Source organism: Lygodium microphyllum, chromosome 5, assembly GCF_053477565.2.
Source record: "Lygodium microphyllum isolate KBCC chromosome 5, Lygodium_microphyllum_v1.1.10, whole genome shotgun sequence".
NCBI classification, from domain to species: Eukaryota; Viridiplantae; Streptophyta; class Polypodiopsida; order Schizaeales; family Lygodiaceae; genus Lygodium; species Lygodium microphyllum.
The window spans coordinates 37,941,720-37,955,076 of NC_141139.1; positions in this window are offsets into that span (position 1 = coordinate 37,941,720).

The following is a 13,357-nucleotide window of genomic DNA, read 5'->3' on the forward strand; positions in this document are numbered from 1 at the left end:
GGTCGAGGGAAACCCTAAGCAAGGGGATAAGGGGACGCAAGTCCTAAATCCTAGCGTGGAAGGTGGACCTCTAAGGCCTATTGATAGAAAAGTCAATCCTAAGAAGGATGAGTAAGTGCTAAGAAAGAAGGCAAGAGCTAAAAAAGAAGCAAAGCCGGTCCCAACACCAAAAGAGAGAATGGTTTGGCGAGAAAAGAGAACTTTGGCTACCTTTCATGATTTTGATTTAGCAAGTTCTCTTTGCGAAGTAAAAGCAGATGTAAACCTCTTACAATTGATTAAATTATCTCCAGGAGTACACAAGGAATTCAAGAAGATCCTGAGTATTGGGTATATTATAGAACCTTTGGGCATAGCACGAGTAGGGGAAGATTGGTTTGATCATGCTGAAAAGAATTGCCCTAAGGTTCCAGCATATGTGCATGGAATATTAGTGGAGCATGGTATTGTAGACACTAGGTCCTCCGTCAACATCATGAGTTCAGAGTTGATGGAGAGGTTGGGTCTAGGCATCCAAAAAGATAGCTCCACCCTTCTTAGAATGGCTGATGATAGTCTAAGGCAACCAGAAGGTTGCGTTACTAAAGTCCATGTTACAGTTGCAAGTGTAGAATGCTTTTTGGACTTTAGGGTGATAAGATTTGAAGGACGTCCTAGCTATCGAGTCTTGTTAGGTAGGCCTTGGATCTTATGAACAAACTGTCAAGTTGATATACCCGCCGGTCGAGTGGTTCTAGGTAGGAGTGCTAATCGAGTAATAGTCGATGCTTACCCTGAGTCTCCTCAGAGTGAGAGAGCTCCTTTATCCTCTATTGAATTAGAAACAACAGATAATCCATCTGGTAGTGAGACATCATCCAGCAATGAATCTAAAGAGGGGTCCACTACAAAGGATATTTATCAAATAACTCTAAATGAGCCGATAGAGCCACAAGATAGGATAAGAGAGGTGGATGTGATTGAGTTGGACCTTTGCACGCCGAATGATTCGTGACCAATTAAATTAGGTTCCATGCTCAGTTCAGCAGAAAGGGAGAACTATGTATCCTTGATGCGAGAATTCCGCGAAATCTTTGCTTGGAGTTATGACGAGCTGAGAGGCATTCCTCCCAGCCTGGCTGTTCATACTATTCCTGTAAAAGAAGGCAATCGTCCTGTGTGTTAGAAAGTAAGGCATATGCCTTTTGAATTGAGGGATGGGTTGTTTGAGGAGTTACAGAAGTTAAGGAAAGCTAGTTTAATCTTCCCTATACAACACATAGAATGTTGAGATATCGAGCTCCACTCGTGATACGCCAGGGTGACCGTTGTATATTTATGTCACCGACTTGTCAGTTGCAGACGCGGTTGGTACACCGCCCATGAATAATAGCTACATGATAGCTATCCTTATCTACTCTAGTTCGTGGCTCAGTTAGTATGCCACCTTAGTTAGTTGAGTTTGGTTTGAGACCCATATATAGGGTTCTTCTATTTCCTTGTACTCTAGTTCTTTTTGGCTTACACAACTAAGAAGAGGAAAACTGTTTTCAGCCTCCACCCTTGTGTGTCTTCCCCCATTGTGCAAGCAAGAAAGCTTCAAGCGAGACTCCTTCCTTCTCTCCCACAATCTTGACATGGTATCAGAGCCTTGTTCGTGGTAAGGAGCTCAAGAAAGCAAGCCAAGCTCGCGGTGGTCTGGTAAGAGGAGCAGTGTTGCTTTCATTTCCTGTTTTGGGAGCAGATCTCTGCAGGTAGCACAGCCGGAAATTGCAGGAGTGCATTGTCTCAGGTTGAGACGCCCTTCGCGGTGAAGCAAGAGGGCAGTATATGCTGCGGGAAAGGGCTTTAGCCCTTGGTGACCTTGTTTTTTTGATTTGAGGCCATTTCGGGGCCTGTTTTGCAGACGGAAGTTTTCTGCACGCACTCAAGAAAAGGCTCAGTTTTATGCTGTGCGACCACTGTTCTACAGGTCGGTGAAAAGTTACTGTAGAAATTGCATCGTGTGCTTGTGCGCAGAGACATTGGGAGTTTCAGAATCATCCTTGGTTCCTGTTTATGCAAAATCGTCACTAGGAAGTGACTGTGTGGTCAAATACCACTTTCGCCAGTTTTGCAGATTTGCCCTTGTGAGGGTGAAGCTGTGTTTTTTGCAGTGACAGAATTTCTTGCAGTATTCTGTAATGGCGTCTGATTCTCTTTCACAGATTGTCACTGAAAAGCTTGACAAGAACAACTTCCAGGCATGGAAGTTTAGAATGACGAATTTCCTTATGGGAAAAGGATATTGGGAATTTGTTGCAGGAAATGAAGAAGAACTAGTTCTTCCTGATGTTCCCAATCAACAACAAATGCAGGCATTTAAAACATGGCATGAGAGAGCCAGGAAAGTTATGTATTGGCTGTCTATCAGTATTTCAGACTCTATGATTGTGCATATTCAGGATGCAAGTACGCCAAAGGAGGCATGGGATACTTTGTCAAAAATGTATAGCACAAATACGCAAGCCAGGAAAATGCAGCTCAAGCAAGAGTTGCATAATGTGCAAAGAGAAAGTATGAGCATCAACGACTACCACATGAAGGTGAAGAAGATTGCAGATGCACTTGCTTCCATTGGGTCGCCAGTGGAAGATGATGATTTAGTTTCCGTGACCTTGAATGGTCTAGGAAAGGATTATGCACAGTTTCGGACATCCATTTCAGTTCGTGAAAGATTTCCTGATTTTGAGGAGTTGATTGCTCTTCTAATTTCTGAGGAACAGAGAAATGGTGGTGCATCTTCTTCAGGAGGAACTTCAAAAGAAGCTGTCTTCTACTCAAATGCTGGAAGAGGTAGAGGCAGAGGTAGAGGAGGCCGATTTGGAGGCCGTGGCAGAAATCAGAATATGCAGCAAACTCAAGAAAACCAGTCCTATGGAGGAGGACGTGGTAACTCTAGAGGCAGGGGGAGCCAAAGAGGTCGTGGTGGATGGCAAAGAGGCCAAAATGCAAACAGTAATGTTGAATGCTACTACTGTGGTAAAATGGGTCATATGGCTAAAGACTGCTATAAAAAGCAGAATGACATCATGAATGGAAAACTGCAACAAGGGAATTATGCATCTTCTAGTAGACAGGGTGATGACAGAAATGAGCATTTGTTCATGGTGCAGCACATGAACAATTCTATGACAAGTGCAGAAGAAAGCAATGATGTATGGTATGTTGACTCAGGTGCATCAAACCACATGACAGGTCATGCAGAATGGATGGAGGATGCAAGGAAAATGGAAAAACTAGGATTTGTGGAGACTGGTGATGATACTGCACATCCTATTGTGCAGATTGGAAAAATTCCCTTGTCTATGCAGGGTGGGAAAAAGAAATACCTGTCCGATGTATTTCATGTCCCGAATATCACCAAGAATCTGGTTTCAGTTGGTCAAATGGTTGAACAGGGCTTGCAGGTCAGATTTAATCCTCATGGATGCTTTGTTGAGGATATGAAAAATAAAGGTCGCTTGATAGCAAAAGGAAAGAAGAAGGGCAGAATGTTTACATTGGATGCAGACATGTCTGAATTGAGTGCAGCAATGTTTGCACATGGGACTGGTGTAGTTGCAGATATTGATATCTGGCATAAACGCATTGGTCATGTTAATGTACAGCGACTTAAATCAATGCAGGCCCAAAATATTGTTGCAGGATTGCCAAAATTCAAGGTTGCAGAAATGCATAAGGTATGTGAAGCCTGTCAGTTTGGAAAACAGGCAAGGAAACCATTTCCTAGACATGTTCAAGAGAGTGAGAAGCCATTGGAATTAATCCACTCTGATGTGTGGACTACTAAAGCTGCATCTCTTGGAGGCTGTCATTATTTTGTCACTTTTATTGATGACTATAGCAGAAAAGTTTGGGTGTATTTTATGAAAAAGAAAAGTGAAGTTTTTGGGCATTTCAAAACCCTTAAAGCTATGGCTGAAAAAGAAACAGGTCTGCAAATAAAATGCCTGAGGTCAGATGGAGGGGGAGAGTACCTCTCAAATGAGTTTGCAAAGTTCTTGCAGGAGCATGGCATAAAGCAGCAATATTCATGCAGTTATACCCCACAACAAAATGGAATTGCAGAAAGGAAAAACAGGCATATTGGAGAGGTATCTCGTGCCATGCTCAATGAAAAAGACTTGCCAAATTTTTATTGGGCTGAAGCAGTTGCTACAGCAGTCTACATAATGAACAGGACTCCCACTGCAGCAATACATGGAATGACTCCAGAGGAGAGGTATACTGGTAGGAAACCAGATATTTCTCATTTGAAAATTTTTGGTTGCATTGCCTATGTACATGTGCCAGATGAGCTGAGATCCAAGTTGGATCCAAAAGCTGAGAAGTGCATCTTTATTGGTTACTCTCTGCAGCAAAAAGGGTATAGATGCTATAACCCTTCTACTCGTAAGTTTACAGTGAGCAGAGATGTTGTTTTTGATGAGATGAGTAGCTGGTATAAACCAGTAAATGTGATTGATGATGTAGATGCACAAAATGGTAATGATGCACAGAATTCACAGCAGCAGTCACAAAATATTAGTGGACCTGGAGCGTCCTCTAGCAGTGGTTCACATTCTTCGCCATGGACAGGCAGATTGAGATCAGGAGAATCTTCTCAAAGTAATGCAGATAGTGGTATGCAGGTATCACAAAAAGGAAAAGAGAAGGTTGATCAGCCCATGTTTGATGTGAATGCAGGTCACTCTTATGTGGATGGTGAATCCAGTGGCTCAGAACAGAGCATTGATGATGAGTTGGGTATTCCTTCTATTGTTACACCTGGAGTAAGGAAGACCAGGGATGTTTTGAGAGCACCTGGGAGTGAACCCACTTTGCGCAGGTCTACCAGAGTTAGGTATCCTGTGGATAGGCTGAAATATGATGGATTTACAGCCATTCACTATGCATATATGGTCAAAGTGATACAGGAACCAGAACCCACATCTTTTGAGCAAGCCATGGGAAAAGAAAAATGGGAGAAAGCCATGGATGAAGAAATGGATGCCTTGGAAGCAAATGCTACATGGGAGTTAGTACCTTTGCCTAAAGGTAAGAATGCAATTGGCTGTAAGTGGGTTTATAAGGTGAAGCACAATGCAGATGGTTCTGTGAACAGATACAAGGCAAGATTAGTAGTCAAGGGGTATGCACAAACATATGGCATTGACTATGAAGAAACATTCAGTCCAGTTGCAAGGATGGCAACTGTAAGAGCAGTCATTGCTATGGCTGCATCAAAGGGATGGTCTTTACATCAGATGGATGTAAAGAATGCCTTCTTGCATGGTGATTTGCAAGAAGAGGTCTATATGGAGCAGCCACCAGGTTATGTGCATGCTGTTCATCCTGAGTTTGTTTGCAGGTTGAAGAAAGCCTTGTATGGCTTGAAGCAAGCACCTAGAGCATGGTCTGACAAGATAGGACAATATCTTGTCACTATTGGCTTTCAGATTTCCAAGGCAGATTTCTCACTTTATGTGAGAAAAACAGAGAAAGGTATTATGCTACTTGTCATTTATGTTGATGATTTGATTATGACAGGTGACAGTGATGAAGATATCCTTCATGTGAAAATGCTATTGAAGCAGAAGTTTGAGATGAAGGATTTGGGAGAGCTGCGTTATTTCTTGGGCATTGAGGTGATTAGATCACCAAGTGGGATACAGCTCTTGCAGAGGCAGTATGGATTGGACATGCTGTCCAAATATGGGATGACAGGCTGTAAGCCTATTTCAGTTCCTTTGGAGCAAAATGTGAAGCTGAGCACAGATGCAGGTGAGCTTCTAGAAGACCCTACTATGTACAGACGCATAGTAGGAAGTTTGATTTATATGACTATTACCAGGCCAGATTTGAGCTATGCTGTTGGATTGGTAAGTCAGTTTATGCAGGCTCCAAGGAAACCACATTTGGATGCGGCTAGACGCATACTTAGGTATGTGAAGTCCACATTGCAGTATGGACTATTTTATGAGACTGGGGTTCAGATACAGTTGCATGGATACACTGATGCTGATTGGGCTGGTAGCATTTCTGATAGACGATCTACCAGTGGATATGTGTTCTCTTTTGGGAGTGCTGCAGTCACTTGGAGCAGCAAGAAACAGCCTACAGTTGCCTTGTCGAGCACAGAGGCGGAGTACAGGGGTGCAGCAATGGCTGCATGTGAGGTAGCTTGGTTGCATAAGCTACTTTATGATATGCATCAGTCTACAGATGGGCCAGTTGTCATTTATTGTGACAACATGAGTAGTATACACTTGGCAAATAACCCAGTCTATCATGCTAGAACAAAGCACATTGAGGTGCATTATCACTATGTGCGAGAGAGGGTTTTACTAGGTCTTATTGATCTAGTTTATGTCAGCACAGAGGATCAGGTAGCTGACATATTCACGAAGGCATTGGGCGCAGAGAAGCTGCGCAAGTTCAGAGACCTGCTTGGTGTGCAGGAATTGGGATTGAGCTCGAGGGGGAGTGTTGAGATATCGAGCTCCACTCGTGATACGCCAGGGTGACCGTTGTATATTTATGTCACCGACTTGTCAGTTGCAGACGCGGTTGGTACACCGCCCATGAATAATAGCTACATGATAGCTATCCTTATCTACTCTAGTTCGTGGCTCAGTTAGTATGCCACCTTAGTTAGTTGAGTTTGGTTTGAGACCCATATATAGGGTTCTTCTATTTCCTTGTACTCTAGTTCTTTTTGGCTTACACAACTAAGAAGAGGAAAACTGTTTTCAGCCTCCACCCTTGTGTGTCTTCCCCCATTGTGCAAGCAAGAAAGCTTCAAGCGAGACTCCTTCCTTCTCTCCCACAATCTTGACAGAATGGTGTTCACCAGTTGTTATCAGGAAGAAGAAAAACAACCAGATCCGACTATCTGTAGATTTTAGAGAGCTGAATAAGCACACGGTTAAGGATTACTACCCATTGCCATTTATTGACTAGATTTTGGATCGATTAGTGGGTAGGAAAATATATTCGTTTATGGATTGCTTTGCAGGATACAACCAGATGGCAATTGCAGAAGAGGACAAGTTGAAAACAGCTTTCATTACTATCTTTGGTACTTTTACGTACCATGTGATGGCCTTTGGTTTGTGCAATGCACCTGGATCATGGCAACAATCAGCAGACAAGACCTTTGGTGACATCTCCCCAGATGAGTTGAAAGTATTTATCGATGACCTGGGGGCAACCGCTGTAAGGGAAAGGATGTTGATTATCTTAAGAAAGTGCTTTGAGCACTATAGACAATTCTGTATTGCTCTTAACCCACGGAAGTGTGTCTTTGGAGTGCCTTATGGGGTATTGCTAGGCCATGTGGTCAGTTTAGTAGGGATCACAACTGACCCTGAAAAGATAAAGGTTATAGTCTCTATGAGTCCACAACGCACTCCAAAAGAGTTACATAGCTTTCTGTCATCGATAGGGTACTATCGGAGGTTTATAAATGCCTTGGCAGAAAGGACATTGCCATTAATGAACTTATTATCCTTTACCTGTCTATTTGTATGGAGCGACCCTTGTAAGGTAGCTTTCAAGGATGTGAAACATGAGCTAGTAAAAGCACCAGTTTTAAAAGCACCTAAAAGAGGCGAGGTATTTTACATATCTTCAATAGCCACCATGCATAGTATCAGCTGCTGTTTGGCCCAAATTTGGGAGGAAAAGTGGTATCATTCGATAGCTTTTGCTAGTAAAAAATTGGGCATATCAGAAATTAACTACACCTACATGGAGAAGTTGTGCCTTGCGATGGTCTTTGCGACTAAAAAATTCAGGCACTACATCCTCTATGAGAAGGTAGTTTTCTATACAAAGGCAGAAGGGCTTAGATTGCTTATGAACAAGCTCCAACCACTTGATCGTCTGGCAAAGTGGTTAATCACTTTGCAGGAGTTCGATTATGAGATTAAGAGTAAGCCACCGAGGTTGCAGGGGATTGTGGAATGCCTTGTGGATTTCGTGGAGCCGAAAGAGACTTTGGCTGAAGGAAGTGATATTGAAGGAATATTTAAAATTGATACAACTTCTATCCCATCTTGGTATGTTGCTATCACGCATTATCTATCAACAAGAGAGATTGGAGTTGGTTTATCAAAATATGAAAAGAGGAAAATCAGACAACAGGCTTTGAAGTTTTCCTTGATCGCAGGAACACTATATCAGCAAGGTGTTGATGATATCTATCGCCGATGTGTGATGCCTGATGAGGTTCCTTTCATCTTGTAAGAGTGCCATGACTCTCCGTGTGGAGGGCACTTCGTTGGACGATTGAGGGCACAGAAAGCTTTACGAGCTAGATATTGGTGGCCGTCCATCTTCCAAGATTCCTTTGAGTACGTTAAGAGATGTGATACCTGTCAAAGACATGACAGCAGAGAGAATAGGAAATGCCCGCTTACGTCTATCATGGCTATCCTTCCATTTGAGAAGTGGAACATTGACTTTGTGGGTCCTATCACCTGGTTGTCTACCACCCAGAAGAGGTACATTATAGTAGCAACTGATTATTTTACAAAATGGTCAGAAGTGCGGGCAATGAGGCAGGGCAATGCAAAAGAGACTGCAAGTTTCCTCTTAGAGCAGATTATCTGCCGTTTTGGTCCATTGAAGGAACTAGTGTTAGACCGTGGAACCCACTTTTTGAATAAGGTGATCAAAAGCTTGATTGAAGCTTGGAAAATCAAGCATAACAAAATGACCCCCTATAATCCACAAGCCAACGGGCAAGTCAAAAGTACTAATAAGCAGCTTGTGGGGATCTTGTTTAAAATAGTCTCTGAGAAGAAATGAGACTGGGACAGGAAGTTGTATGTGGCAATATGGGCGTACAATACAACGTTCAAGCGAGCTACCGACCATACTCCATTTAAATTAGTTTATGGGGAAGAGTGTATGTTACCCCTCGAAATCAAGTTGCCAACCATATGGTTTGCAATTAACCACTCTTTGGGAGATGAGGATGCACTCTTTGAACGTTTCACAACCATAGCCCACCTGGATGAGCTGAAATTACAGAGCTTATTACACAAGGAGGTAGCTAAACGTTGGATGAAGCAGTTGCATGACCTTAAAGCAAATAAGTATACCTTTAAAAAAGGACAATTAGTTATGTATTACGATGCACGTAGGGAGCTATTTCCAGGCAAGCTGGAACCTAGGTGGGATGGCCCCTACAAGATTGTCAAGATAGGGAAAAATAGGTCTACGGCTCTACTAGCTGATCTGCAAGGAGTAGAATTTAAAAATAAGGTTAATCTTAATAAGATTAAAGCTTATTATTTCTAAGTATGCTAACACTGAGAAATGCATTGCAAGTCCACGCTGGGGCTGATTAGAGACCTGCAAAAGAGCTTAAAGCTAGTTGATGGGGCGGTTAATTCCTTATTTGGAGCACCCATATCTGGAGCAGAGATACCATCAGGGGAAACTTATCTAGTGGAGCAAAGGATACAAAGTGATTGAGCAAGAGGACGGAACCTTTATGTGGGAGATCAAAGTCTTGTGCCATCATTGCTTACGGATGTTGACAAGTATCCCTGTTGAGTTTAATGAAGAAAGTGAGATGGAGCCGTCAGTTCATCCTCTAAACATGTTAAATTTTGACTATCATAATTACAAATAGAGGAGTTCGTGATGGCAGGCTGTGTAAACCCATTGTGGACGTACACATTATATTTTGACCGAGCGTCCAAGGGCCCTAATAAAAAGGGGAGTGTTGGAGTAGTAATCCGAGATCCCCAACATAGAGTTATGATGAAGTTAGTTGCCTATCTCGAGGTAGGATTCACTAATAACATGGTGGAGTATAAAGTCTTGATTATGGGATTGCATATTGCCAAGCAAGGTGGTATTCGGCGGTTGTTAGTAAAAGGGGATTCCCAGTTGATCTTGAATCAGCTAGATGGGACATACAAAGTGCGGAATCCCATCCTTTTTATGTATCATCGAACTGCCATGACCCTACTTGAGGACTTTGAGAGAGTGTCTCTTCAGCTAATTCCGCATTACTGGAATCAGTTTGCGGATTCACTGGCAAACCTTGCTTATGAAGAAGACCTTTTCTTCAATTGTGGTCCCAATTTCGATATTGCTATCAATAATGAGACAGGACCCGGTCGCTTGTGGGGAATGTTATCAGAGCATGCGATATATGGCAAGCGATGGTTGATATGGGTGATGCAAAGAGTAGCCGAGACCCATCTACCGTTGTTATCCTGAACTCATAGGCTGATTAGACAACATGTTATGCGTATGCCTCTTGCTAGATATGCAGGAGGGATGGGTCATAATCTTATGCATTTAGTTTAGGGTTGCGAGCCCTATTTTTCCTCCTTGGAAAGGAGCATATTATTGTATATCTGTACTATTTCGGGGAGGGATGTGTAGATGCTATTCTGTCTGATCTCGTTAGGCCAAGAGGGCCAGTTTTGCAAGGCTTTAATGTTTTATTTCATTAGGCCAAGAGGGCCAGTCGTTTGTTTAGTACGGGTGTGGTTAATGGTTTCTTGTTTTAGTCCTGTGCTCGACAGGTTTAAAGAAGAGCTTGAAGGAGCCTATGTCGTGCGGAGACTTTTCGTGGCCCTATCCAGGTGATATCTCTCCTTTACAAGTACCGTGTTTTTTATGCTATATGTGTTTGTGTACTTGTAGGGGATTTTTTTCTTTTTTTGTTGGGGACCGGCGTTCAAGGCATGAAGTCCCAGGTTCAGGTTAGGTATGTCTGAGAGAGGTCTGAGTAGTCGTTGCCTCCTGTAAAGACATTGCCAGGCATCGAGAGACCTATTTCAGAAAGTAGTCCTAGTGACCCTGTTCTGCTAGCCTGCTAGGCAGCCATTCTAGGAGTTCTTGTTAGTTGTGAGGCAGTTAGAGAAGCCTATCGAAGGAAAATGATGATGATGATAGAGAGTGAATATCTCAAAGAAAATAAATATATAAAAAGGTGTGTAAAAAGGGGTTCTAACCCCTCTAAAAATAGAAAAGAAAAGAAAGGAAAATTTATAAGCAGTTGCTCATCACCTTATGAAGGCCTAGTAGGTTCCTGAGGATGAGTCAGACCCGAGGTCGATGCCTTGTCTTCCTAGGGGTGGCGTCTCACTGGAAAAGAAGAAAGTAAGGAAGGTTGGAGCGAAAATAAAAGTGAGCATCAGAAAAGGATTAAATGTCACCTCGCGAGGGCTTGGTAGGTTCTTGGGTATCGAGACAAGACCCAAGGCCAATGCCCTGTTCTCCTTGGGTCACTACGCTCAACTCCCTCCTTTTTACACGCCCGAGTATGGAAATAAAAACCTAAGAGAAGAAATGTGCTAAAACAAAATACTTCTTGCTTAGGCTATAGGAGTCCTCGCCTAGTAGGAGCTCCTGGTTGTGTTGTCCTTAGTTAGGTAGGTAGTTCAGACCACCACATAGGGCAATCTCTTTGATAGTTCTTTTTAGTTTGGCCATGTTGGAGCAGTCGGTTAGTGACTAGCTTCAGACCTTCTCTCAGATTATGCTAGGGCTACTCCTTGTGGATTTCATGCTTTGGTTTTGTCAGGGGGTAGGGTTAGCATGGTGCTATGTTTTAATGTGTATCTATTTTTGTATCAGCTTGATGCTTCCTTTGATTGTTTTGTGCAGATCTATTGTGGGATTCGACGGGCTGAGTCGCCCTATCCCATGGTTACCAATGAGAGTGAAGTTTTGAGCCCGGGATGTGCCTAAAATTTGCCAAAAATCTGGAATTTAGGGGAAAAATATTCGACATTGAAGGCAGCAGTTGCAGCTAGGACAATTTTAAGCCCCAAGTGAAAGATGAACTTTAAAAGGCACCCGAGCGACACTTGTAGATTTTTGATAATTTTTTCGACTGAAGTGCGGGATGCCAGGAGCTGCCAATCAATGCGGGATGCCGAGACGGACGCGTAGGATTTTTCAAAGGCTGAAACGGAGCCCGGATGCGAAAGAGGCCAAGATTTGAAAGGGTGGACAAAACTTAAGACCAAAGGGGGGTGCCCTTTGGGACTTTAACCCCCCCTCCCTCAATTTCTCAAAACATGGCGTGTGGAGATGGCGATAGCCTGCAAGAATGGCGTCGAAAATTTCACCCCCCCCCTCAAATCGAATTCTAGGGCTTCAAAGAACCCATCTAACAGATGATACCCGGGAACTTCTCCTTCTTTCTTGATTCTATCGCTGGTCCTCGTGCAAGATATGGCTGTCTAGATGAAGAGATTAGAATCTAGTATTTCTTTCTCCTCCCTCTCTCTCCTCTCTATGGGCTGTTCATGTGCACTCTCTTGAAGGAGGAACCGGGAGGGAGATTGAAGAAAACGATGATGGAGATTGATGGAGATGCTGAAGATTGGTGTGCAACATTGGATTGAGAGTAATGGAGGCTCTATCTGCTGATCATGTAGTCATTTAAGGTGTCTCCGGTTACGTAAAAACACGGTATGGCCATTTTTATGAAGAAAATGAAGGGTTTTTTGGTATTTTATGATGGTAATGATGTTTTTTATTGGATGAAATTTTGTTTGAGTGCTGCTTGCACCTTGATTAAGTGCTTATTATCAGAAAATTTTGATTTTGCAATGATTTACATGTACTATTTAATTCCCGTAAACCCGAAATGAGGTTTTTAAGCGGTAAAATGGTAGTTTTTTCGTTTCGGGTGGGTGAAATGTGTTCCCATGGGAGAAAAATGGAAAATAAATTGGATGTTAATATGCTGAAGTGATTGGAACAAGAAAGATCAAAAAATAGAATATTTTATTGACAAATAAATCAAGAAAATGGAAAAAATAAGTGGAAAAATAGAAAAATGCCTTACAAAAATAGGAAAAAATATAATGATTGTTTGTGGATGTATGGTAGTGGCAAAGCATGAGGTTTAGCCTCAGTTTTTCCTCTCTCCTTGTCAAAGTTTATGATTTATCGCTTTTTATACATCAAAACATGACAAAATGAACCTCTACACCTATGTAACGAAAGCAATACCTAAACGTAGGGGGTTGGGATTTTTGAATGGTGCGATTTGCATGCTGATTATTGCTGATTTTCTGATGCATATCATGACGTAGAGTTTGGTATTTTAATTAAGAGGATAGTAGCACGAGTGTTGTCTCGGTGCTATCCTTATATCGCCGCAATGGATTAGTAAATATATTGGAAAGCCTGGTTGTGCACCACATGTTTCTGTTTGAGAATTATGTTTGAGCACTTTAGGATCATCCACTTTTGCATGTGCATGACAACCATTGTATTAGAATAAAAGGACTGGATGCATAGCACCTGTTTTCGATGACGATAACCCACGCTTGAGTGTGGAAAGGCAACCTAAGTCGTAGGATAGACG